We start from the raw sequence: 26,995 nt of genomic DNA on the forward strand, positions 1-26,995 counted from the left end.
ACAAGATCCTGCTAACAAACAAATAATAGTAATTTTCCTTTGGGAGATTTGATTTGGGGTTTATAAGATTAATTTTTTTCTTCTCCCTAAAAAGATGAAAATTAGGTTTGCAAAATAAAGATTTTTTTCTCCTTCCCTGTAAGAAAAGCAAAGTTTTTGTTTTTAGTCCTGCTAATAAATAAATAGGAATTACAGTATTGTTCTTCGAGTGATTTGATTAGGGTTTTGCAAAAAAAAAAAAAAAAATGAAAGTTTGGTTTGCAAAGAAAAATTCCTCCCCTTAAAAAAAAAGATGTCATTTTTTTTTAAGCGGGTTCATCACACAGTTTATTACTCCTCTCCCTCAAGAAAAAGTTATCAGATCTCTTTCTTTTTAGTTAGGCTATCAGATCTCTCTTTCTTTTTAGTTATGCTATCAGATCTCCTTCTTTTTAATTGGACTATCAGATCTCTTTTTAGTTAGGCTATCAGATTTCTTTCTTTTTAATAATACTATCAGATCTCTTCTTAGTTAGGCTATCAGATCTCTCTTTCTTTTTAGTTATGCTACCAGCTCTCTCTCTAATTAGGCTATCAGATCTCTTTTTAGTTATGCTATCAGATCCCTCTTTGTTTTTAGCTATGCTATCAGATCTCTCTTTCTTTTTAGTTAGGTCATCAGACAGGGCTGGATTTATCAATAGGCCAAGTAGGCCATTGGCCTAGGGCCCACCGGTATCTGGTGGCCCACTTAAACTAAGTTGTTGCGCAGTGTGCCAGCGTATAACCTTGTTTCAAGTGCATACCGAGTATTTCATTAGATAATATATTTACAACCATAATGGCCCTTGTACAGTAAGTATAGGGCCCAGAGTATGTGGCCCCTGTCCAGTAAGTATAGGCCCGAGGTGGTCTGCAACCGGTGGGCCATGGCCTAGGACCCACAAGCAGGTAAATCCGGCCCTGCTATCAGATCTCTCTATCCTTTTAGTTAGGCTATCAGATCTCTCATTCTTCTTAGTTAGGCTATCAGATCTCTCTTTGTTTTTAGTTAGGCTATCAGATCATTCTTTCTTTCTAGTTTGACTATCAGATCTCTCTTTCTTTTTAGTTAGGCTATCAGATCATTCTTTCTTTTTAGTTAGGATATAAGATCTCTTTCTTTTTAGTTAGGCTATCAGATGTCTCTTTCTTCTTGATCCTACTAACAAACAAAAATGTGTGATTTTTTTTCCTGAAGATATTTCGTTAGGGTTTTGCAAAATTAAAAAAGAAAATGTTCTTTACATAAAAAATAATCTTTCATTTGCAAAAAATGAAATCAAAACTTTTTCTTTTCTTTTTTTAATCCTACTAACAAATAAAAAGGAGCGATTTTTCTTAGTGCGATTTAATTGGGGTTTTGCAAAATATTTTTTTCCCTTTCCCCCCAAAGTAAACTTAGGTCTACAAACAATTTTTACCTCTCCCTAAACAAAACAAAAAAATAATAATAAGTTAGGCCACGAGATATCTTTTTCTTTTTAATCCTGGTAAGAAATAAATAGGAGTGATTTTTCTCTACGAGATTTGAACACCTTCCTTGCCAGAGTCTTTGTACCTTCAGTGCCGAGGGTGTGGGAGGCCAGGATGCCGACCATTTTTGAGTTATTATATTTTTTTGCTGCATGCTCACTTCGGCTGCAGCCACCGAAACTTGGTGAGCCAATCCCATCGAGTTCGTCACCCGTCAGATGTGCGTCAGGTGGGTACATTTAGATACCCTCAGCGGCTAATGTGGATGGATGGTGATAGATGGTACATTTTTGGTGTGGGGTGGGTGGATGTACAGAGTACTTCTAGTAAGGAAATGCAAAGTGGTTTTACATAATGTGACCACGGTCGAAACTAGGATGATGGGAAGTTGGGGTTTCGTGCTAATTTTCTCTTTTTTTATATATATTATACTAGCATACGGTGCTATAAACACTCATGCTACATGCAGTCACATCAGTTACGGGAAAAAAAATAGTTGGGGAGTAAATAGAACCTCCTTGCATTATCCAATATTTTCAGATACCCTCAGCGGCAAATGAGATGGATGGTCCATTATTGGTGTGGAGTGGGTGGATGTACGGAGTACTTCTAGTAAGGAAATGCAACGTGGTTTTACGTAATGCGACCACATTCGAATATGATGGAAAGCTGTGGTTCATGCTAATTTTCACATCTATCTATATATATATATATATATATATATATATATATATATATATATATATATATATATATATATATATAATCTCAGTAGCCGTTTGAGTGTCCACTGCAGGACCGGGCTATCCCAACCGAAGCAGGGCCAATACAGCCAATGTATCTCTACCAAGTGGCTTAGGCTGTCTGGTAGAGTATATATATATATATATATATATATATATATATATATATATATATATATATATATATATATATATATATATATATATATATATATATATATATATATATATATATATATATATATATATATATATATATATATGTATGTATGTATCATTTTTGCATAAGGCACTTATGAAGTGTGGCTTATAGAGGTTGGGGGAGTGGACTTTCTGACCACTACTTGGTGGTGGCCAGAATCAAGATCCAATGAAGATGGAGAAATAGACGAAAGGAAGGACGGGAAGAAGGAGTATTTGTAAGGAGAGTGGAAAGGTTACAAGAGGATGAGAAAAAGGCAGAATATAAGAGAAAAGTGGAGGAACGATTGGGCAAATATGAATTGGAGCAGATGGGGGACGTGGAAGATGTGTGCAGGATATTCACAGAAGAAATATGTGCAGCATGTGGTGCGGTATGTGGGACGAAGAGAAGATGGAGGGGGGAGGCGGAAGAGAGAGTTATATGTAGAAGGGAAGAGAGAGGTGAAAAGATTAGTAGGAGAGAGTAAGAAGAGAGTGAATGAGGAATATCGAAGGAATTTGAGTGTAAAGTGGAGGGACTGTAAGAAAATGTTCTGGAAAGAGGTGAAGAGAGTAAGAGAGGGTGGAAGTGAAGTTAGCAGGGGGAGTGAAAGATAAAAATGGTAGATTGCTAGTGGAGAATGGAGAAAAAGTGAGCAGATAGAGGGAACACTTTAAGGAATTGTTGAACATAGAGGATGGAAGTAATGCGAGTATAAGTGGCTGAGGAATGGCTGGGATTGTATAAATTGTTTACTTATTCCCACAGTAACAGAATGTGGCATATTTTGAATCCATCGAATCCCGGAACGTCTCTCGTCATTTGGTCCTAAATCAGTCCCGAGGGGTTGTGTATTCTCGTGACTTGATCTCATATTCTGATTCTTCCCTCTTAGAGGGGCTGGCTCCTCAGGGTGTTCTAGAAGTACAGAGAATTATGAAGAAGCACAGGAAGAAATCAGTAGGACAGAAGTTGTGGAAGCAATGAAGAAAGTTAAACTGGGGAAAGCCCAGGAATTGATGGAGTGTGTGGTGAAATGTTGAAGCATGGGGGAGAAACAGTAGTGAATGGATGTGGAAGATGTGCAGATTGGCCTGGGAGGAAGGTAGAGTCCCGCAGGATTGGAAGTCAGGTATAATTATTCCCTTGTACAATGGAAAAGGGGAAAAAAGAAGTGTGTGGTAATCATAGGGGCATTTGTCTTCTTAGTATAATAGGAAAAGTGTATGGTAGGATACTTATTGACAAAGTTAGAGAAACAACAGAGGAATTAGTTGGAGAAGAACAGAGAGGCTTTAGGAAGGGAAGAGGTTGTGTAGGTTAGATATTGATTCTTAAATCTTTAGTGGAAAAGTTTCTAGAGAAGGGAAAGAAGTTGTATGCGGCTTTCATGGATTTGGAGAAAGCATATGACAGGATCGATAGACAAGGATTGTGGAAAGTATTAAGAATATATGGAGTAGATGGGAAGTTGCTGAATGCTGTGAAGAGTATGTATGATGGTGGTAAGGCTGCAGTGCGTATGTATGGTGAACTGAGTGAATTTTTCTCTTTGAAAGTTGGATTGAAACAGGGATGTGTCAGGTCTCCATGGTTGTTCAATCTGTACATGGATGGGGTAATAAAAGAGGTACAAGGTAGGGTAGTGGATGTTGGAGTGGCCCTGGTGAGAAAGGGTAGTGTTTGGAAACTCCCCGTCCTATTGTTTGAAGATGATATTGTGTTGTTGAGTTAAGACGAAGGGCAGCTGCAAGGCTTGGTGGATGAGTTTGAGAGAGTGTGTAAGAAACGAAATCTAAAGGTGAATGTAGGGAAGAGCAAAGTGATGGTCTTTGAGAGGGGTGAAGTCAGTGAATGTAGAGTGAGGTTGGATGGTGAGGAATTGGAAAATGTGAGTATGTTTATGTACTTGGGTTAGGATGGAGGTTTGGAGGGTGAAGTGCTTGAAAGGGTACAGCAGGGAAGAAAGGTTTCTGGTTCCTTGAAAGCAGTGATAAGAAACGGGGAAGTGAGCATGGAATTGAGAAAGTTACTACATGACAGTATTGTGATACCAACTCTAATGTATGGAAGTGAAGCTTGGACGTTGTTGGAAGGACACAAGGCAAGAGTGAGAGCAGTGGAAATGAGTTATTTACGAGAAGCCTGTGGAGCCACATGGAGAGACAGGCTGACAAATGAGGATATAAAGGTGCGTTGTGGTATGGATGTGGATGTGATAGAAAGCGTTAGGAGGAATACATTGAGGTGGTTTGGCCATGTGGAGAGAATGGGAGGTGAAAGACTGACGAAGAGAGTGTATGTGAGTGAGGTGGAGGGGGGGAGAGGGAGAGGGAGGCTGAGGATGAGATGGAGGGATGGGGTGGGGAGGTATATGAGAGAGGGGGATGTGAGTTGGGAGCAGGGCAGTGAAATGGCGGGGGACAGGGCGACGTGGAGGCGATTTGTTTGTGACCACCCCGAACGACATTGAGGTGTCTGGCAATAGGAGTAGACTGTAGCACCAGTCGAGCAGGGCAGTACTCCCGAGGTGGATGGAAAGCTGATGACAGGGAGTGCTGGAGCTCCCGTTTCATCAGCCCTCAGGACTAGTTCCTGACCATCCCCCTTTGTTGAACTTTTTCAGTGTCTCAGTTACACAGAGAGTAGGCCAGCATGCTCTCCAGTACAAAGTTCTCTAACTATCTACACCAAACTACATGCACAGTACACACTACACTTCCTATTCTAAATTCAACAAAAATGGCGTCTTTAAATCAAGCCTCAGAGTCCCCAGGGGGGGGGGACCATAAATGCCCCACCGTCCGCCCCTCTCCCGGTGACGACTCGAGGTGCCTGGAACCACTGTCTGACTCTCTTCTTCTTCATTTCTGCAACATTCGCGGCCTTTCCTCTAACTTTCGCTCTGTTGAGCACCACCTCTCCTCCTCTAAACCTCACCTTCTTTTTCTAACGGAGACTCAGCTGTCTAAGGCAACTGACAGCAAACCCTTTTCTGTATCCTCCTACTTTCTCTATACTCATTTCAAAGCCAAAGGTGGCTGTTGTGGATACATACGCAACGACTTATCTTGCTCTCGTGTTCCTGAACTTGATTCTTCTGAATTCTCCACACTATGGCTTCGGCTTTCCTGTCATTCTCTGACTAAATATATCTGTGCTGTTTACTTATCCCCTAATTCTACTGACTATCAAAAATTCTTTGACTATCTTACTTCTACGATGGAACACATTCTGTCCATTTCTCCTTTCTCTGAAATCTCCATTCTTGGAGATTTCAATGTTCACCACCACCTTTGGCTCTCCTCTCCTTTCACGGATCCACCTGGTGAACAAGCCTACATCTTTTCTATCCTTAATGACCTAGAGCAACTTGTACAGCACCCTACCCGTATCCCTGACCGCCTTGGAGAGAGCTCCAACATACTTGACCTCTTCCTCACAACTAATCCTTCTGCTTACTCTGTTAATCTTTTCTTTCTGTTGGGCTCCTCCGATCACAACCTTATTACCTTAACCTGTCCTATCGCTCCAGTACGGCCTGTGGACCCCCCAGGGAAACGTCGTCTGTGGCATTTTGGAGCCGCGGACTGGGAGACCCTCAGGCAGTACTTCTTTGATTTTCCCTGGAATGATTATTGCTTCCATGGCCATGAGCCATCTGAGTGTGCCTTGCGCATTACGGAGGTTATTCTCTCGGGCATGGAAGCATACATTCCTTTCTCATATCCTTTGACTAACGCAAGAAAGCCTTGGTTTAATCACGCTTGTTCTAATGCTGTCCGCAACAAGGAGAAGGTCTACAAAAGGTACCGGAGCCAACCCACCCCTGAATCACATCATCTTTACGTTTCTGCCCGGAATCGTGCTAAGTCTGTTCTTCGCTCTACTAAAAATAATTTCATCCATATTATATGCTCTCAACTCTTCAACTCGAATTCTTCCCGCTCCTTCTGGCACCTTGCCAAAAATCTTTCTAACAACTTTACCTCATCATCCTTCCCGCCTCTTTTCTACTCTGATGGTTCTGTAGCTATTTCTTCTACTGATAAAGCAGATCTCTTCGCACAGACTTTCTCCTCCAGTTCCACCTTAGACGATTCCAGTGCTGTTCCTCCATCACTTCCCCCCTCTGACTTCCTCATGGCTGACATTAAAATTTCTTCAGTTGATGTATTTTCTGCCATCACTGGCCTCAGTACTAACAAGGCATATGGGCCTGATGGAGTCCCTCCTGTTGTTCTCAAGAACTGTGCTTCTGTGCTTACACCCTGCCTAGGCAAACTCTTTCGCCTTTGTCTGTCAACTTGTACCTTTCCTTCTTGCTGGAAGTTTGCTCTCATTCAGCCAGTCCCAAAGAAGGGTGACCACGCCCAACCCTCCAACTATCGTCCAATTGCTTTAACGTCCTGTATTTCAAAAGTTTTCGAGTCAATTCTTAATAGAAAATTTTTAAGGCATCTTTCCTATCACAACCTTCTTTCCGATCGTCAGTATGGGTTCCGTCAGGGACGCTCCACTGGCGATCTTCGCACCTACCTTTCAGACTCCTGGTCATCCTCCTTTCGGGACTTTGGCGAAAGCTTTGCCATTGCACTTGACATCTCAAAGGCTTTCGATCGAGTCTGGCATAAATCTTTAATTTCCAAACTGCCCTCTTACGGTTTCTATCCTTCTATCTGTGCCTTCATCGCTAGCTTCCTTTCTGGTCGTTCTATAGCCGCTGTTGTAGACGGCCATTGTTCTTCTCCTAGATCTATCAACAGTGGTGTTCCTCAGGGCTCTGTCCTATCACCAACTCTCTTCCTTATATTCATCAATGATCTTCTAAGCTGTACATCTAACCCTATCCACTCATACGCTGATGACTCCGCCCTTCACCTTTCCATTCGGTTCCCACAACGCCCATCTCAACAGTTACTTCAACAAACAAGGGATGAGGCTATGGCATACCTAATGTCTGACTTGGCTCGTATCTCTGACTGGGGTAAAAATAATATGGTTGTCTTTAATGCATCTAAGACTCAGTTCTTACACCTATCAACCTGACAAAATCCTCCACAGGTATACCCCCTAATGTTTAATAATGTTCAGCTTAATCCTGCATCATCCTTGAACATGCTTGGGGTTTCATTTACTCGGAACTTATCTTGGAAAGATCATATTACATCTCTTGTAAAATCTGCTTCCAAGAGATTGGGTGTGCTAAGCCGACTCCGCTCTTTCTTTACCCCTGCACAATTGTTGACTCTATACAGGGGTTTTATCCGCCCCTGTGTGGAGTACAACTCTCATGTGTGGGGAGGCTCCCCACATACAGCTCTTCTCAATAGGGTGGAGTCAAAGGCTTTCTGTCTCATTAACTCTCCTTCTCTTACTGACTTCCTTCAACCTCTGTCTCTTCGCCGCACTGTTGCATCTTTATCTCTTTTCTATCGCTGCTTTAATGGTCACTGCTCCTCTGAACTGTCTGCTTGCATTCCTCCACCTCTACGACGGGCGCGTAGCACCCGTCTGGCAGCAAACTCTCATCCCTTTTCTGTCCAACTCTCTAATGCAAGAGTTAACCGTTACTCCCAGTCTTTCATTTATGCAACAGGTCAGCTCTGTAACTGTTTCCCTCTGTCTGTATTTCCTGCTGCCTATGATCTCCAGTCTTTCAAATGCAGTGTGTCCAGGCATTTCAAAATGATCGGATCTTGAATTTGGCTCTCTATTGTATTTTGTTTTTCTCTTGGAGGGAACTGTTACTGCGGGCTCATGGCCTTTGGTTCCTTCTTCCTCGCATAAAAAAATAAATAAATAAATAAAGGACTATAAACACTCATGCTACACGCAGCCACATTAGTTACAGTAAATTACACATTTTTCTCCTCCTCCACCTCCCCCCCCAAAAAAAAAACACATCTCTCTTTCCTTTCAATCTTGCTAAGGAGTGATTATTCTTAGAGAGATTTGAACACGATCCATACCGGAACATTTGTGGGAGGTAAGAATGCCGGCAATTTTTGAGTTTTTTTTTCTTTTACCTCCATGAATTAACTGGTTTGGTGATAGGACGTCGGCTGTCTTCCGCCCGGAAATATGACTGTGTGTGTGTGTGTGTGTGTGTGTGTGTGTGTGTGTGTGTGTGTGTGTGTGTGTGTTTGGTCTAGCAGATGCCAGCAAAAGTTGGCGTATGATCCTATAGACTTCGTCGGCCTCAGATGTGCGTCAGATAGCCGCTCTCAGGTACCCTCAGCAGCTGATGTGGACAAAATATGGTCTATCCTTTGTGTGGGGTGGGCTGATGCACGGAGTATTTGTAAAGGGAAACGCAACCTGGTATTTACCTAATTTGGCCACGGTGGACACTATGATAACAGGAAGCTGGGGTTTCGTGCCAATTTTCATATCCATTTTTTTTTTTTTTTTTGCTATGAGGCAGATTTCATAACTCGCATCTGTTTACTTGCATTACTTTCCAGTTATTCTTCCCTTGGAAGTCGGGAGTAAATACAACAATCCAGACGTGCATCAGATGGCCAATTTCAGATACGCTCAGCAGCTGATGTAAAGAGATGGTCCATCTTTTGTGTGGAGAAGGAGGATGTACGGAGTATTTGTAGTGGGGATACGTAACCTCTGGGTTTACGTAATGCTGCCACGGTCGAAACTATAATGACAGCAGGTTCAGGTTTCGTGCCAAACTTCACATGGCCCCCCCCCCTTTTTTTTTTAGGTATGAGGCAGATTTAGTGATTTATTTCTATTTTCCAACATTCACTGACATTAGTTTCCTTCTAGTTACTTCTTCCCTTGGAAGTCGGGAGTAAATTACATCCTTGCGTGACCCTGATGGCTATTTCAGATATCCGTCACTGGCTGATATGGAGAGTCGATTATTAGTGGGGAGTGGTGGATGCATGGGCTACTTGTAGTACGGACGCGCAACCAGGGTTTACGTGATATGGCTACGTTGAAACTATGACGACGGCAAGTTGGGGTTTGTGCCAATCTTAACATCTCCCCCCACCCTTCTTGTGTATGAGGCAGATTTAAATATTTACTTCACTTTTGTTACATTTACTTACATTACTATCCTTCCAGTTACTTCTTCCCTTGAAAGTCGGGAGTGATTTACAGTATCCCAGATGTGAGTCAGATGGCTACTTTCAGATACCGTCACCGGCAGATATGAAAAGATGGTCGATTTTTAGTGGGGAGTGGGTGGATGCACTGACTACTTGTAGTACGGAAACGCAACCTGGTTTTGCCTTATGCGGCCACGGCTGAAACTTTGATGACGACAAGTTGGGGTTTCATGCCAATTTCCTCATCCACTTTTTTTTTTTGTATGAAGCAGATTTCATGGTTTATTTTATTTTCTTACATTTACTTACATTACTTTCCTTGAAGTTACTTTTTCCCTTGGAAGTCTGGAGTAAATTACAGTAATATCCTAGATGTGCGTCAGATGGCTGCTTTCATATATCGTCACTGGCTGACGTGGACAGATGGAACATCTTTTGTGTGGTGTGGGCGGATGCACGGACTACTTTTTGTACGGAAACGCAACCTGGTTCTACATAATATATAAAATGTCAGGACCAACTTGCCTAGCCCTGGGTTCCTACGCTCCTCTGTGGGGCGACATGGGATAGGAAGATGGACGGATATATATATATATATATATATATATATATATATATATATATATATATATATATATATATATGTGTGTGTGTGTGTGTGTGTGTGTGTGTGTGTGTTGCCTTTATAAATACAAGTTGTGGTGATAAATCAAATCTCTTTGTTTTCTTGTTTGAAAATTTTATTCAGTTCAATTAATATATAGGCAAAATAACTGTTTTTGTTTTGTTTTTTTAAGGTAGATCGCCATAAAAAAAAAGTTAGGCTATCAGATCTCCCTTTTAAATCGTGCTAATAAACAAAGAGGAGTGATTTTTCTTAGAGAGATTCGATTAAGCTTGTGCCTCCCCCCCCCCACAAAAAAAAAAGTCTTTTTCCCGTCCCCCCTAAACCTGTACCGTGCCTGGCAAAAAAAAAAATAATAATAATGATAAACAGATATCCCTCTATGCCGGCTGATTTTGTATTTTTTCGCTGGCTAAATGGGCTTAGTACATCAACATAGGATCCCTGGCACTAATAAAAGTAATCACCAAAGCCAGAAAGTTGGTTGAATCGAGTCAGGTTGGTGTCACTCTACCTCTGAAATCCTAGAGGTTACTAAGAGGGCAGAGCGTCTGTGAACTTGTGAACCGATTATGGATATTATTTATATGGATAAATGGGCTTAATATATTAATATAATTTCCCTGGCACAAATAAAAGTAATCACCAAAGCCAGAAAGTAGGTTGAAATCGAGTCAGGTTGGTGCCACTCGACATCCGAAATCTTCAAGGTTACTGACAGAGCAGAGCAGCTGTGAGCCTGTGAAGACTCACTCGCCTCCCACACTCCTAAATCAATATTGTAAGCATAGCGGAGGAGCGTCTGAAGTTAGCGAGATACGTTATTACCTTCCATTGTACTTAGGTTGCTTGCAATGACTTCTCAGTGCTGCAGGACCTAGATCTACAGCACCAGCGTTTTTGAAGGTGACATAGATCTACGTCGCTAGCATGGTACGGGTTAAAAATGTTTATCAGATCTCTCTTTGTAATCCTGCTAACCCAGTAGGAGCGATTATGCTTGGAGAGATTTAATCAGGCTTTTGCCCCCCCCCCAAAAAAAAAAAAATCCCTTCCCTCCTTTAAAAAAATAAAGTTAGGTTGTCAGATCTCTCTTTCTTTTTAAGCCTGCTAACAAACGAATTGGAGCAATTTTACTTAGAGAGATTTGATTAGGCTTTTGCCCCCCCAAAAAAAGTTTGTATTCCCTTCCCCTCTTGAAAAATAAAAAAATAAAGGCTATCAGATCCCTCTTTCATTTTATTAACTCCTAACCAAAAAATAGGAGAGATTTTTCATAGAGAGATGTAATTAAGCTTGTGCCCCCTCCCCCGCCGAAAAAAAAATCCCCTTTTCCCCCTTAAAAAAGGCTATCAGATCTCTCTTTCTTTTTAATCCTGCTAAATAAATAGAAGTGAGTATTCGTAGAAAAACTTGATTAGGCTTTTGTAATTTTTTTCCTTCCCCTCAAAAGACGAAGAAGAAGAAAAAGGATAGGCTATCAGATCTCTCTTTCTTTTTAATCCTGCTAGCAAAGAAGAGTGATTTTTCTTAGAGAAATTTGATTAGGTTTGTGCAAAAAAAAAAAAAAAAAAAATCTTCCATCTAAAAAAAGATAAGGTTAGGCTATTTAGATCTCTCTTTCTTTTTAATATTGTTAATAGTGGTATATTTTGGGGGAAATAAATTTCATTTCGTATATACACTACCTTGCTCTAATAACTGGGTAACCCAATATCAGTTTTGAATAGTTTTCTTTCTTGGTGGTAATACTGTACATATTCTTTATTACAACCGCCACAGGATTGCCGCCTTTGAGAGTGTGACTGAACATCTGCACAGGTGTGCCGCGTTTGAGAGTGTGAATTACCCACCCACGTACACACACACGTGCAAACACATGTGTGAAACTTTTGAGAGTGTGAATCACCCACCCACGCATACACAGCATGCTGCCTTTGTGTGGCAGACTAAAAACATTTTCTATAAAAGGAATTAAAGGTACACAGTCAGTCAGTCTTTTTAGTGATGTGAATCTAATCAGTCCAGTTCAAAAAATATCTTCAACTTTTTATTATGAGGATAACGCTGATTCTCTGTCCATCTATATGTATCTATCAACCTGTCTTTCTGCTGCAAGAAAATCAGGAAGTATATGCTCCTTTTAATATATATATTTTTATGTCCCTCCTCACTCCCTGATTCTTCTCTATAATTCCACTCCATTCTCCTCTTCCCTTACCATCCTTTCCCTTCCGTTTTTCTCCTCCCCTCCTGATTTTACCCTACTCAGCCAAATAGTGTTACGTTCTCGTCCCACACTAGCACAGGCTCCAACGGCAGTAGTTCAGTATAGGAAGGACGTTGCCCGGTGAGTTTTTCTTCCTATGGTCAGCCTTTATGTGTACGGTACAGAGGATCAGCTCAGGCGTTGTAAATAGACACTGGCTTCTTAAGTTCACTGTCATTATTTTCCAGAAAAATAAACTTAATGCTTGCCAACTTCACTTCACTATTCTCTCAAGCACTGGAGCTATACAGACTTTACTAACTGCAATTACACTTAACCCGTCACGTCCCGGGCTATTTCACACCTCCGACAACCCCCAATCCCGAGCTAGTTTGGAAAAAAAAAATTTGCTAAAACTTCCGCTTTTGCTGAGAAACAAAGGAAAATCACAAAGAAAGAGCTTACCGTGGTCAATAAGTGGTCGGAACAGGTGAGGTCCCCCACGCCAGGTAGTCGCTCACGTTTTCTATGGTAGGTAAATTTGGGAGAAACAACAAACAACACCTCTATATTTATTGAATTTCAACTAATAAACAATAAGAATAACAAAATAAAATGTTTTTCAATGACATATATATGAAAAATAAGCATTGTACCTTCGCGCGAGCATAGCGAGTTGGATCAGAGTGGTAACACACTATGTGCTAATTTCTTATTTCAGTCAACATATCATTTTTTCTATTTGTATACTACTGTTTCAATGCCATTTTACCATTTTGTACTGTATGTAAATGTTTTCAGCTGTTTTCATTCATTACGATGACATGTAGCATAACTATAGCACACATCTGCTTACTCAGCGCGCTCGCTATGACTCGTATCTCAACATATCATATTATTTTATCACTTTCATAGTATTATTTTCTTTGCATAAAACCTTTCCTCCACCACTGTAAATCTTTTCAATTATTTACATTCATTACGAGGCCATTTAGCGAAATGCTAGCGCATATTCACGTAGCAAGCACAATCTCTACGACTCGTGTTTCAACTTCTACTTTATTTTTTCACTCCCAGTATACTTTCCCACTTACATTACACCCGTTTACACCCTATACTGCACTGTACATATTTACTGGCATTATTTATTCAACTGAGCGTCTGAATATCGCACCAAAATACCCTCGCGATGAATGTTTCGACTAAGATAATACTCACACACTTAAATACTAATTTTTCACGTATATTACACCCGTTTCCACTTGTAGACTCCTATTTACATATTTACGGGCCTTATTTATTCCACTGAGCGTCAGGAAATCGCATCTATAAACACTTGCTAGGAATATTTTGACTTAGAATAAATTGCAGCACTTACAAAACTTTCAACTTATATTACACCCATTTGGATTTTCCATGCAAATATTTACATACTTACGGGCCTTATTTATTCCACTGAGCGTCAGAATATCGCATCAAAATACCCTTGCTAGGTATGTTTCCACTTAGATCATATTTATACACTTACATACTAGTTTTCCATTTATATTACACCCGTTTCCACTTTATACAACTATTTACAGATCTACGAGCCTTCTAATTACACTGAGCGTCTGTTTGTCGCATTTATTTCTGAGTATCAGCGTCCTATCACATTCACACCATATCAAAAGTGCATCAAGGTGTGATACTCGCTGAAACATGGGTGAATACAGAGACCCACGTCACACTCCACGCACTCACAGCGTGTCTTTCCTCTGAGTGGTGTGTCTCACCCTGGAATTGCTACACACGTGACACCTACGTTGGGGCCTATGGTCCATCTATTTTATGAAAAGCGTTTGGGCGTTGTCCCTCTTGGGGAGTCCCCGTCCCACAGTGTTGCCATACTTTGTACTGGGCAACTTAATCAGATTAGAATAAAGGTGCTAATGACAACTCTCCCTCCTAGCACACCACTCTCCTCTCTCTCTCTCTCTCTCTCTCTCTCTCTTCATATAGAAATTGCATTTTTTATAGATTTATTTCTATAAAAAATCTATACACTTTTATGAATTTTTAGAATTTGAGGAAAAGCCTCCAGACTGACTGTCTGTCTGTCTTGTTGCGCTCTTATTCATTCCCTTTTCCATGACCTTTCTCCCTACTCTGTTTCTGTCTGTCTGTCTGTCTGTCTGTCTCTAACATTATTTTTTATTATGACTGTGGTTTTCTCCTTAAAGTGTGATGTTTATTTGTGGTTTATAACAGCTTTTGAGGGAACACTTATAGGTCCTCTGTTTGCTTTCTCTTCTAAAAAATACTTATTTACGTTGTAAATAAGTTCTTTTTCTCTACTGTGGAGCACACGAGAGCGAGTAGCAGGAGTAAGAGCATCCATCTCAGGTGGCGGCCAGAGTGGAAATACATTGGATTAACATGGTCACTCTACCCTTACCAGCGTGGCAAAGTTGGAAAGCAACTTTGCCAAGTGTTGTGGTATTTATAAAAAGTAATTGTTATTAAAAGAAAAAAAGAACCATTTATAACACTATATAGCCTTATCAAAGAATTAAATATATATAGATACTGTAATATATATATACTTCTCATTTAGAAGTAGTAAATAGCTGACATGAGACAGAGAGGTGTACACGTTTGGCAGAGAGGCAGCCTAGGAAATTCCCAAGAGGGACAACGACCAAAAGTTCTTCATAAAATAGACGGACCATAGGTGTATTTGGCTGGGGAGGGATAGGAGTGGGGAAATGCCGGGCGGATATTCTCAGGGGATTTTAGGCGACAGGGGCAGTGTGGGTGCGGTGTTGGGGCCTTTCAACCGCATACCGGGAAAAAATCTGTCTTGTTAGCTCCCTCACAAACCCTTCAAAGGTTTCCTGAACTCCTGTTGTCATGGCGTGCAGGTGGTGGCAATTCAGAGCAGTTATATCTAGCAAATGAAAGAAAAGCTACTTATACCACTTTATCGTGGTCTTGGCACATTCGACCGTGGATATCATGGAGTCTGACTGGTCCACCAGGGGCATGTTAAATGTTATAAACTAGGACACACTCAGGTTTCCATATGTGGTGCCTGTTCTCGCTCCGGTAATCCACAGTATCAGTACAGTACATCAAGGGGTGGTGAACCGTGGACAAGAGGCTGACATCTCTATTATGGTTCCACACAGTTGCAAGTATGTTGTTTGCCTGGAAGATGACAACCTCATTTCTGTCAAGTTTCCGACCCACCCTGACCATGTGACGCCGGTTCACCTTGACGGTACCAGAGATTCCCGTGTCATGCCTGTGTAGATAACGAACGAGAAGAGGGCTAGTGTACCAATTGTCCAGGTAAAGGACGTGACCACGATGAAGGTAGTCTTCTATCATTGTCTTTACCACTGCTCCCGACAGTCCAATACTTCGATCTTCTGTTATGTCTGTCTGTGCACCGGTGTACAAGACTGTCTTGCACATAACCAGTCCTACAGTCACACATAACAAAGATCTTGAACCCAAAACGGTGCCCTTTGCTGGGTATGTACTGCCGAAATGAAATATTGCCTCTCCACAACACGAGACTCTCGTCTATGACGAGGTCTCTATAGGGATAAAATGACGAACGAAGTGTATGCCTCAGGTGATCAAAACCAGCTAATTCTCCTCATCTTATCTGTGTCATTCGCATTTGCAGGATCATCAGCATCGTAAAAGTGGAGGCGACTTAGAATTTGTTGAAAGTGCTTACAGCTCATGACTTGGCCAAATATTGGTGTCAGCATAACAGGGTCCCTTGTCCAGTATGCCGGAAATCTGTTCTTTCGTATAATACCCATCAAAAGGACCAGGGCAAAAAATAAAAACATTTCTGAAAGGGAGACATGGTAATCATATATGATAGAATGCCTGCTCCTTGTACCCAATCTTTCACATTCACAGCGCTGGCTGCTAGCAAAACGGTTTGTTTGGTCAACTATCTGCTCTACAAAACCTTCACTGAAAAAAAGGTGGAAAAAATCCAGTCTGGTGGAATTAGGGTGAATTCCGGGAGCAATGCAGCCAGCGCACCCCTGCTTAGTGAAGGGGTGAATGATGGGAGAAAAATCACTCCCATCCTCCCAGTTCCATCCCAAAAATCCCTCGTCCCCATTATCCCCATCACCGCCTTTGTCTGGGTGGGGAGGAGATGCTGGTGGGGGAGGTTGGGGAGGAGGAGTGTGGAGGGCTTCCCCACTCGCACTCCTCTTCCCTCAGCCTTTACCCTTTCCCTTTCCCTTACCTTTACGGCCTTGTGGAACATTAGGGGGCTGTGGGGATGAAGTCTGGGAATACTGGGGAGCATAAGACGTGCTGAGCAGATGGAAGGGGTGGAAGACGTATGTAAGATATTCATGGAAGAGATAGGCGCAGCATGTGAGGCGGTTTGTGGAGTGAGGAGGAGATGCAAGGGTGTGCAAGGGACAGCATGGTGGAATGATGAGGTGAAACGAGCTGTGGAACAAAAGAAGAAGACATATAGTGAATGGATAGCGAGTAGAGGTAGGGGAGAAGACGAGAGAGAGAAGAGAGAGGTATATGTGAGCAGGAGAAGGGAGGTTAAGAGACTGGTGAAGGAGAGTAAAAAGCAAGTGGATGAAGAGTTTGGGAGGAAACTGAGTGTGAAATGGAGGGAGAGTAAGAAATTGTTTTGGAAGGAGGTAAAGAAAGTAAGGCAGTGTGAAAGGGGAAATAGTAGGGGAGTGAAAGATAGGAATAATAGATTGTTGGTGGAGAAGAGAGAGAAACTGAGGAAATGGAAGGAGCACTCTGAGGATTTGTTGAATGTGGAGAGTGAGAACAGTGCGAGTATAAGTGGTTGGGGAATGGCTGGGAGAAGAAGAGATGAGAGGAGGGAGGAAGAGATCAGTAGGGCGGAAGTAGTGGAAGCGATGAAGAATATTAAGTTGGGAAAGGCCCCAGGAATTGATGGAGTGTGTGGTGAAATGCTTAGTTATGGGGGTGAGATTGTTGTGGAGTGGATATGGAAGTTGTGTAGATTGGCTTGGGAAGAGGGAAGGGTTCCAGAGGACTGGAAATCAGGTATAACTGTTCCTTTATACAAAGGAAAAGGAGAGAGAGAAGTATGTGGTAACCATAGGGGTATTTGCGTACTTAGTGTGACTGGTAAAATATATGGTAGAATACTCATTGATAGGGTTAGACATATGACAGAGGAGCTAGTTGGAGAAGAACAAGGCGGATTTAGGAAGGGAAAAGGGTGTGTAGATCAGATATTTGTTCTAAGATGTTTAGTGGAGAAGTATCTAGAGAAGGGGAGGAAAGTGTATGCTGCCTTCATGGACTTGGAGAAAGCTTATGACAGAATAGATAGGCAAGGTATGTGGAAGGTATTAAGAATATATGGAGTGGAGGGGAAATTGTTGAGTGCTGTGAAGAGTATGTACGAGGGAGCTAGGGCTACGGTGCGAATGGATGGTGAGCTGAGTGAGTTCTTTGATCTCAATGTAGGACTGAAACAGGGTTGTGTGATGTCTCCATGGCTGTTTAATATATACATGGATGGGGTTGTAAAGGAGGTGCAGGGTAGGGCAGTGGATGTGGGGGTGGCTCTAATGAATGAGGGTGAGATTTGGAAACTTCCGGTGTTGCTCTTTGCTGATGATACAGTGATGTTGAGTGAAGATGAATGGGAGTTGCAAGGTTTGGTGAATGAATTTGGGACAGTGTGTAGGAGGAGGAATCTGAAAGTTAATGTAAACAAAAGTAAAGTTATGGTGTTTGAGAGGAATGAAGTCACAGAGTGTGCAGTGAGGTTGGATGGTGAGGATATGGAGAATGTGAGTGCATTCAAGTACTTGGGTAGTGTGATGAGTAAGGATGGAACTTTGGGGGATGAAGTGCGTGAAAGGGTACAGCAGGGAAGGAAGGTTGTTGGTACATTGACAGCAGTGATGAGAAATAGGGAGGTGCGTATGGAAGTTAAGAAGTCACTGCATGATAGTATTGTGATCCCTACCCTGACGTATGGAAGCGAGGCATGGACCTTACAAGAGGGGAACAAGTCAAGAGTGAGAGCAGTGGAAATGAGTTACTTGAGAGGAGCATGTGGAGTGACGTGGAGGGACAGGTTGACGAATGAAGAAGTGAAGGAACGCTGTGGGGTAGATGTGGATGTGGTTGAGAAGATTAGGAGAAATACACTGAGGTGGTTTGGACATGTGGAGAGAAGGGAGAATGAAAGACTGACTAAGAGGGTGTATGTGGGTGAGGTGGGGGGAAGGAGAGGGAGAGGTAGACCGAGGATGAGGTGGAGGGATGGAGTTGAGAGGTATATGAGGGAGGGGGGGGTGAGTTGGGGGGAGGGTAGTCAAATGGTGGGTGACAGAGCGACTTGGAGGCGTTTTGTCTGCGGCCACCCTTTGCGGGATTAGGGCGTCGGGCTATAGATAGATAGATTGATAAGACGTGCTGGGGAGTAGTTCCTCCCCACCTTTCCCCTGCATCACAACACCAAGTGATTCATCACGCACCCTCACTCGCCCACATGTTAGGGAATACTGGGGAACATAAGACGTGCTGGGGAGTGGTTCCTCCCCACCTTCCCCCTCCATCACAACCCCACGTGATTCGGACGCACCCTCACTCGCCCACGTGATACACCCCGCTGCCTCACACCACCACAGGAGAGCGATGACTCACTCCCGCCACTCTCACTTTCAGTACTCCTCTCTGCATTTTCCCTTTCACTCCCCACTCCCTCCATGGCACTTCCTACCTCCCCAAACAAAAGACTAGGCCCATACTTGCTCGTACAGTGTGGTGTGTGCTTGGGGCCACGATGAGTGATAACTTCTCAGCCGTACCTCGTGGCAGCACATCCCATGGCTCCGTCTTCGTCTTTGTCCTTGTCATCAAAATCAGGCTCCACATCACGTTGGGTCTGGCTAGAGGATGTTGCACATTGTTTTTGTGCCTGCTGCCCCTCTCTAGCAGAACGATAAGTCACATACTGCCGCTTCCTGGGGGACGGGACCTCCTCATCACTGCTGGTGGTTTCCTCCTCCTCTGGGTGGACATAATCTTTGTCAACAACCTTGTCATCTATTGGAGAATAACTGTCGCCTGTAAAGCCGTCCAGGGCAACTTGGATTTCCTCCTCGGAGAGACCTCTATGCGCCATGCCTGAGCAGGACCATTGCTAACAGGTGAGTGACCGAGCCGCGGGTGAAAGCGGGTCGCGCGGGGTCACCGAGTGTCTCCACCTGGTGGCAGGTAGGTGAAGGTCGAGCGATCATACGTACCGAAAATCAAGAGCAAAATTTGAAAATTGTGCAAATTATGCACCTTGCAATTGCACGATGTACCAGGACGTCGTCGGGACTGGCAAATGCAAAATGTTGCAATGTATCCATACGTCGATGGGATGCCTCGGGTTAATGTATGACAACACTTCACAACATTCACCAGTACTGATGATATACAGACTTCAGTAACACTTCACTGTTTCCCAACAATACTTCACTGTTTTCACAAGTACCAAAAAAATCACTGACACTGCACTACACTCAAACCGAACTGAAAATCGACTGAACTTGCTCTAGTCTCTTCCTCATAATTTAACAAACAATCACATAATTAAACATTCTAAAGAAAAAACACCAAAATAATGAACAATTTACAAAATAACTATGATTTCAAACAGCAGGCTAACTGGCATCTCTGACCCGTGAGGGAAGTACAGAAATACGAGAAACATCGGGAATTCTATGGCACTATCTAACTGGCAAATGCTGCTTCTCAACAATAGGTACACAAAAAAAAGATGCTAACTATAATTTAATATAATAATTTAGTAAAAATTTCAATTGCACATTTTCTTAATATTGCAAAAATATGATCCAAATAGCAAAATGAGCAACAGCAATACTAACTTATGAAAATAGGTAGGACTCGTCTTTAATATGAACAAATAGGCAGTTTACATAAGTAAGCACAATATATACTGTGTATATATATATATATATCCATCCATCCATCCATCATCCATTCCTACATTGCCCCATGAGGAGCATAGGAGCCCGGGGCTAGGCAGTTGGTCCCAACATTTAAGAAGAGAGTGACCAGCCTCATTCATCCCTGAGTGGCATTTCATGAGCAATCAACCCCAAGCACCCCTTGGATATAAACCTTCACTGGCTCAATCTGACTGGAGTGCGGTAATTACCCACGAAACCACCAGACACCAAAATTTGGTTATATGGTTACCACCGAGCATAGTAAAAGGTTTCCTGGTGTACAGGAAACCATTTGGTTTGTCACTCAGTACACCCACAGGCAGAAGGAAGAGAAAAGAATGAAGGAAAGAAAGACTGAAGAGGGAGTGTAAAGTTACCTGTAGGCAGAAGGACAAGGAAAGAATGAAGGAAAGAAAGAAGAGGATGAAAGGAATGAAGGATGGAGGAGAGGAAAGGGCAGACATCCGACAACAGCACTACATCGAGTGAGTGGATGGTGAGTGCCCCCAATATATATATATATATATATATATATATATATATATATATATATATATATATATATATATATATATATATATATATACTGTATATACTGTAGTTTAACGATGCAACTGGTCAAGGAAAAACCCATCACTAGGGCGGGTATCGTATCACAGGGTAGTACAGGGATGTGTTTTTGAGTCTTGGACTTTCCCCCCCAAACCAAGTACTAAACCCACCCAAATGAGTCCCAAAAGAAGTTTTTAGGCTAACCTAAACCCCCAATACGTTTCAAACAAGCTAAACAGAGCCTAAAAGCAGTTTGTAACTCACCTAAACCAAGAAAAAAGAATCTAAAAATCATCAAAAATTAGTATAAAAATCAAACTTAGTAAACTGTACCCCAAAATGACAATGTTCACCCCATATACGAATAAAACACATTAATCTAAGTCTAAAAACAGTGTATAAATCAACCTACAGTAAACACAAAATTCATGTCTAAAATATCATCAAAATCGGTAAGAAAAAAATGTTATACCAGGGTTATGGCGTGAACCTACAGTAAACACAAAATTCGTAAAAAATATCATAAAAATCGGTAAAAAAATAAAAAGTTATACCGGGGTTATGCCGTCCTTCAGCTGGGTAGGATGGTATGCTTGAGTATCACATCTATGGGTTTCGTATCTCGGAATCTGCCTGTATATATATATATATATATATATATATATATATATATATATATATATATATATATATATATATATATATATATATATATATATATATGTGTGTGTGTGTGTGTGTGTGTGTGTGTGTGTGTGTGTATTCAATATATATGCCCGTCATTCATCTTGATGAGTGTTGACCATATGGAAACACAGAGTTGTTGCACGAAATTATTCCGATATTTCGGTGTTGCATGTTAATCTGGAAACTGGCAGAACAATTGAAAATTTCAAGCTTGTACAGTATATGCAGTGGTTGTCCCCTTCATCCTGGCAATCCCTCTCCCTACTTCATCCCATCCATTCAGTGTTGACCACCTCCATCATGATCATCCCACATCATGCTGGTTGTTACCTCCCATTTTTCCATTTCCCACCTCTTCGTCAACTAGACCATTCCCAATTGGTTGCCTCTGCATCTGTTTCACCGCAGGTTACAAATCCTCCACGTTTTTTGTGTTATTTATTATACTATAGTTTGCATGCACTGAATTTCTAAATTTTTTGTTCATTCCCTCGTGCGTATTATTTGTTCCTTTCCATTGTGGAAGATGATAGTTTTCATCACAGTGGATAGGAACAAGAAATATGCAAGTAACATGGTTGAAAATGGTAGCCAAATACTGTAGAGTTTTTTTACTTCTATTGCCATACCATTATAAGCTACAACAAGTTGGATGGGTGGCCGGCATGGTAGGTTGGGCAAGGCAGGTCGGTGTTAAGCAGGGTTAGTGGATGGGTAAGTAGTGGAAAAATAGGTCCATGGTAGGAATACGTCAACGGAGAATATGGCCCAGGGAAAATGTGCTCAAGGAGGAACATAGGTTTAGCGGGTAAAATTGTACCCCAGCGGGCTTTCTTCCACAGTGGGACTGGCCATCCAGAGGCTCAGGCAATGCTGGAATGCATGATGATGGTTTATCTGGACAACAACTGGCACTACTGCTTTATATATATATATATATATATATATATATATATATATATATATATATATATATATATATATATATATATATATATATATATATATATTGTTACATAACCTATGATTTCATCATCCTTTGTGTAATTCTAACGTACAGTATGCTGCATGTTTGATCACCAGCGTGTTCTACCTCACTCCCCCCTTCTACCCTTATAGTAGAGTAAGTCGTTCTTTCTGTTGTTCAGAGCAGGATTGTCAACCCTTTGTCTCCTATAGCTTCATTTGCGCGTCCTTCTTATAAGTTGTATCAAGCTCTGCCGGCCCCTATATAATGAGCTCAGTCTCTGCATTAATTGCCACTTAGATCTACTCCTCATTTTGTTCACATCTCTGTCCTCCTCTGTAAAGTTGTTATTATTGTGAGTGCTCAGGAAGTCTCCAACCATCTAGCAGCTGTGTAATTTGATTATGACTGTTGTTGCATTTTTTCTTGTACTGTGTAGCATAGGGTGTTGATTCTTGGGCCTAGTGAGGTTTTTGTGATTCATGTGTTTTGGGTGTCAGCCATTATTAATAATATTTTGTATCTGTAATAATATATCTTGCATTCACTGAGCATTAGCCGGTTTTCTCATTTAATTAGGGCTGACTTAGATAAATTTACTCTTGCTAATTTCATGTTAATAGAGGCTATTGCAGTTAACCATATATTTAACCTGTTTTTTGCAATTACATTATCCTTATGAGTCCTGAATGTTTAGTTGTCAGTTTGAGCATTAAACTTTAACTTGTAATTTTACCTAACTCTTTTGTTTTGAACCTGGAACTTTGCGGGACAGTTTTCTCTGTTCCGTAACATAAATTTGGCGACCTCTTATCAGGATATTCAGGATATTATCATAAGGATATTGGTTGATATTTTGTGACTGTGATTTATTCGTGATGTCCACTATTACTACGCTTGATGAAGCCAAAGATTTTTTGTCAAATGTGCAAACAGTGTGTGATGTAGAAAACAGAACAAAGAATGAACTTAAGTTTGTTTGTCAACAATTGGGAATTGTTGTTCGCTCTCATCATTCTAAAGATCAAATTGTCGACATGATTAATGAAAGCTTGTTTAATGTAACTCCTCCAAATGAGCAAACGCAGATTGAAATAGCTAAGTTACAGCTAGCCCTGCAGGAGGCTCGTGCTACGGAGGCTGAATTTCAGGCAAATGCTAAGGAGGCTGAGTGTCAGGCTCGTATTCAGGAGGCACAGGCACAGGCTCAGGCACAAATTGAACTTGCTAGGGTTCAGGCAGACCATGAGTATCGCATGAAACAAGGTGGACCTGGATCTTCTAGCTCTGATGATTTTGATGTGGCTAAAAATGTTAAACTTGTCCCTCCTTTTAATGAATCTGATTTAACAAAGTATTTTCAGTTGTTTGAGAGGGTAGCTACAGGTTTTAATTGGCCCCAAGAGTATTGGCCAGTACTCCTTCAAACTGTTCTCACCGGTAAAGCTCAGGTAACTTATGCATCTTTGCCTCAGGATCAATCTGATAATTATGATGTAGTTAAGAGCTTGATTCTTAAGGCCTATGAGCTTGTTCCTGAAGCCTATAGAGTAAAATTTAGGACAACTTATAAGCAAGATAAGCAATCCCATGTTGAGTAAGCAAAAATCAAAGAAGATCTGTTAGAGCAGTGGTTAAATTCTAAGAATGTGGATTCTGATTTTGACAAATTTAAGCAGATGATTTTGCTGGAGGACTTCAAAAGGTGTATTAATAATGATGTAAGCCTATATCTTGATGAGAAAAGAATAGATAATTTGTTTGATGCTGCAGTTTTAGCTGATGAATATGTTCTCACTCACGAGAGATATTCTAAAGAAAAAAGGAAAGTTGAGAGTAAATACGTTGCCTCTACTCAGAGTACAGGGAACAGGAAAGAGAATAAAGATGATGTTTCTCAGGAAGGAAATACCAGCTTCACCTCTAGATTTTTTTTTCATTCATTCATTGCCAGACGCCATGTATCCCAAACGGGGTGGCCAACGGCTTAGAGTTAATTGTTTTACAGGGAGGGGCACTAATCCTCCACCAACCCCACTTGACACGTAGGGATGCCAACAGCATCTGGTGTTCCCAGGCGGTCACCCATCCAAGTACTAACCAGACCCAACGTTGCTTAACTTCGCTGATCGAACGGGAAGCGGTGTACTCAACGTGGTATGGCCGTTGGCACCTCTAGATTTCAGAAAAGTAAATGTACTTATTGTAGTAAGCTTAGTCATACTACAGAGAAATGTTTCAGGAGACAGTGTGATGTGAACAAAAAGGAGTCTTTAAATATTCAGTCAATTGGTCTAGTGTCCACCCTTGAGAGTTCCCAGAATTCGTTAACCGAGTTAACTGAACCTGCTTTGAGGGGTAAATTAAATTCTCATGATGGAGCTCCTCTTTTGAGCAGTAACGTGGGTGACACTCTCAAGAGTTCATGTGCTAATTTCCTGTCTGATGGTTTTGTCAGTCCTCTGGACAATAATGACAGGAAAGCAGTTAAAATATATCGTGATACAGGTGCTTGCCAATCCCTTATGCTGACCAGTGTTCTAGGCTCTAAGGTTAATTCCTCTGATGAAACTGTAATCTTACAAGGTGTAGGGAATAATTACTTCTCTGTCCCTCTGTGCAGAGTGAATTTAGAGTCTGGTTTTGTTAATGGTTCCGTTATGGTTGGGTTGGTTGAGACACTCCCAATATCAGGTGTAACTTTCTTTCTTGGAAATGATATTGGTGGAAGTCAAGTGTGTCCAGCTCCTCAGTTGTCTAGTGAGCCAGTGGCTGCGACCCAGGATTGTGATATCCCTGATGTGTTCTCTGCATGTGCTATCACTAGGGCTAAGTCTGAAGTTACTGGTGACTTAGAGGATAATGATGATGATGATGTTATCCTAGCTGACACTTTTCTTGCTAATTTGGACCACTCACCAGATGAGGCAGTACCCCGTAGTGTTGATAATTTGTCTCGTCAAGAGTTGGTTGAGTTGCAGGTTGCTGACCCAGAGTTGAAAGGTCTAGCTAACTCTGCTTGCAGTGAGGAAGAGTCAGCTGGTGCTTCTACTTGTTATTATATAAAGTCAGGAGTACTTATGAGGAAGTGGAGACCCCAACCGCATAAGCCGACTGTGAAAGGGAGGTTGTACATCAAGTTGTCATCCCTCGTGTTTGTAGGCAGGATATCATTAGAGTGGCTCATGATTCCAGTTTGGCAGGACACCTTGGAGTGAGGAAGACTGTGGCACGCATTTTGAAACACTTCTACTGGCCAGGTATCTTCAGGGATGTTTCCTGGTATTGTAAGTCTTGTCACACCTGTCAAGTTGTGGGGAAGTGTAATCAGACCGAAAAGGTTGCACCTCTAGTTCCCATTCCTCCTTTTGAGGCGCCATTCACCCGTGTGTTGGTGGATATTGTGGGCTCTCTTCCTAAGACTTCTTCAGGATTTTCTTATGTGTTGACCCTGATTGATATGGCTACTCGTTATCCTGAAGCCATTCCACTTAGAAATATCTCAGCAAAGAACGTGGTTAAGGAAATGCTAGGGTTCTTCACAAAGTTTGGTCTGCCCAAGGAGGTACAGTCAGACCGGGGGAGTAATTTCATGTCAAATGTTTTCAAGCAGTCTCTGAAAGAGTTGGGCATCTCCCAGATCACGTCTTCAGCTTACCATCCCCAGACCCAAGGAGCGTTGGAGAGATATCATCAAACACTCAAATCGATGCTCAAGAAATACTGTTTGGATCATCAGAAAGACTGGGATAAAGGTCTTCCATTCGTTGTATTTGCCGCAAGAGAATCTCCAAATGAATCACTGGGCTTCTCACCCTTTGAACTACTGTTTGGCTATGAAGTAAGAGGACCCCTTAAGTTACTCAAGGAATGCTGGCTGTCAGAGGAAGATGACGTCAACCTGCTGGAGTATGTGACGAAGTTCAAAGAACGGCTGTCTACTGCTTTACAGCTGGCAAGAGAGAATTTAGGAGCTGCTCAGGAGAAGATGAAGACTTGGTATGATAAGAAGTCCAGGTTACGCCACTTTCAGCCAGGAGATCAGGTTTTGATTCTGCTACCGGTGCATGGGCAACCTCTTCAAGCCAAGTTTAGTGGTCCTTATTTCGTGGAGAAGAAACTCAGTGATGTCAACTATGTCATCGCCACACCAGATCGTAGAAAGAACAAGCAACTTTGTCACATCAACATGCTAAAGTTGTATCACAGGCGGGACGAAAATAACCCAGTCTGCACTGTAGCTGTTCCACCCGAGTCTGCAAGTGAAGCTCTTCCATGCAGTATGAGCCTGAGTGATAGTTTGGGGAAGAATCCTGATATCATGAATGATCTCCAGACTAAGCTTTCTGATCTACCTTCCGAGGAAAGGCAGGAGTTTTCGGCATTACTGCAGGAGTACCCGCAAGTGTTCCATGCCACTCCAGGAAGAACCACTGTGTTGATGCATGATGTCGATGTTGGAGA

At 41.8% G+C, this 26,995-nt stretch overlaps 1 non-coding gene across 1 annotated transcript; it reads right to left on the reverse strand.

Annotated features, from left to right (window-relative positions):
* Window positions 1-24,583: 24,583 nt before the first annotated feature.
* Window positions 24,584-24,702, reverse strand: LOC145394625 (5S ribosomal RNA). Its single transcript, XR_013896474.1, has one exon. It is a non-coding gene; the product is annotated as a 5S ribosomal RNA (ribosomal RNA).
* Between the last annotated feature and the right edge of the window lie 2,293 nt (window positions 24,703-26,995).

This window comes from Coenobita brevimanus, chromosome 27, assembly GCF_032717465.1.
Source record: "Coenobita brevimanus isolate Jiangsu-jjx chromosome 27, ASM3271746v2, whole genome shotgun sequence".
Classification (NCBI taxonomy): Eukaryota; Metazoa; Arthropoda; class Malacostraca; order Decapoda; family Coenobitidae; genus Coenobita; species Coenobita brevimanus.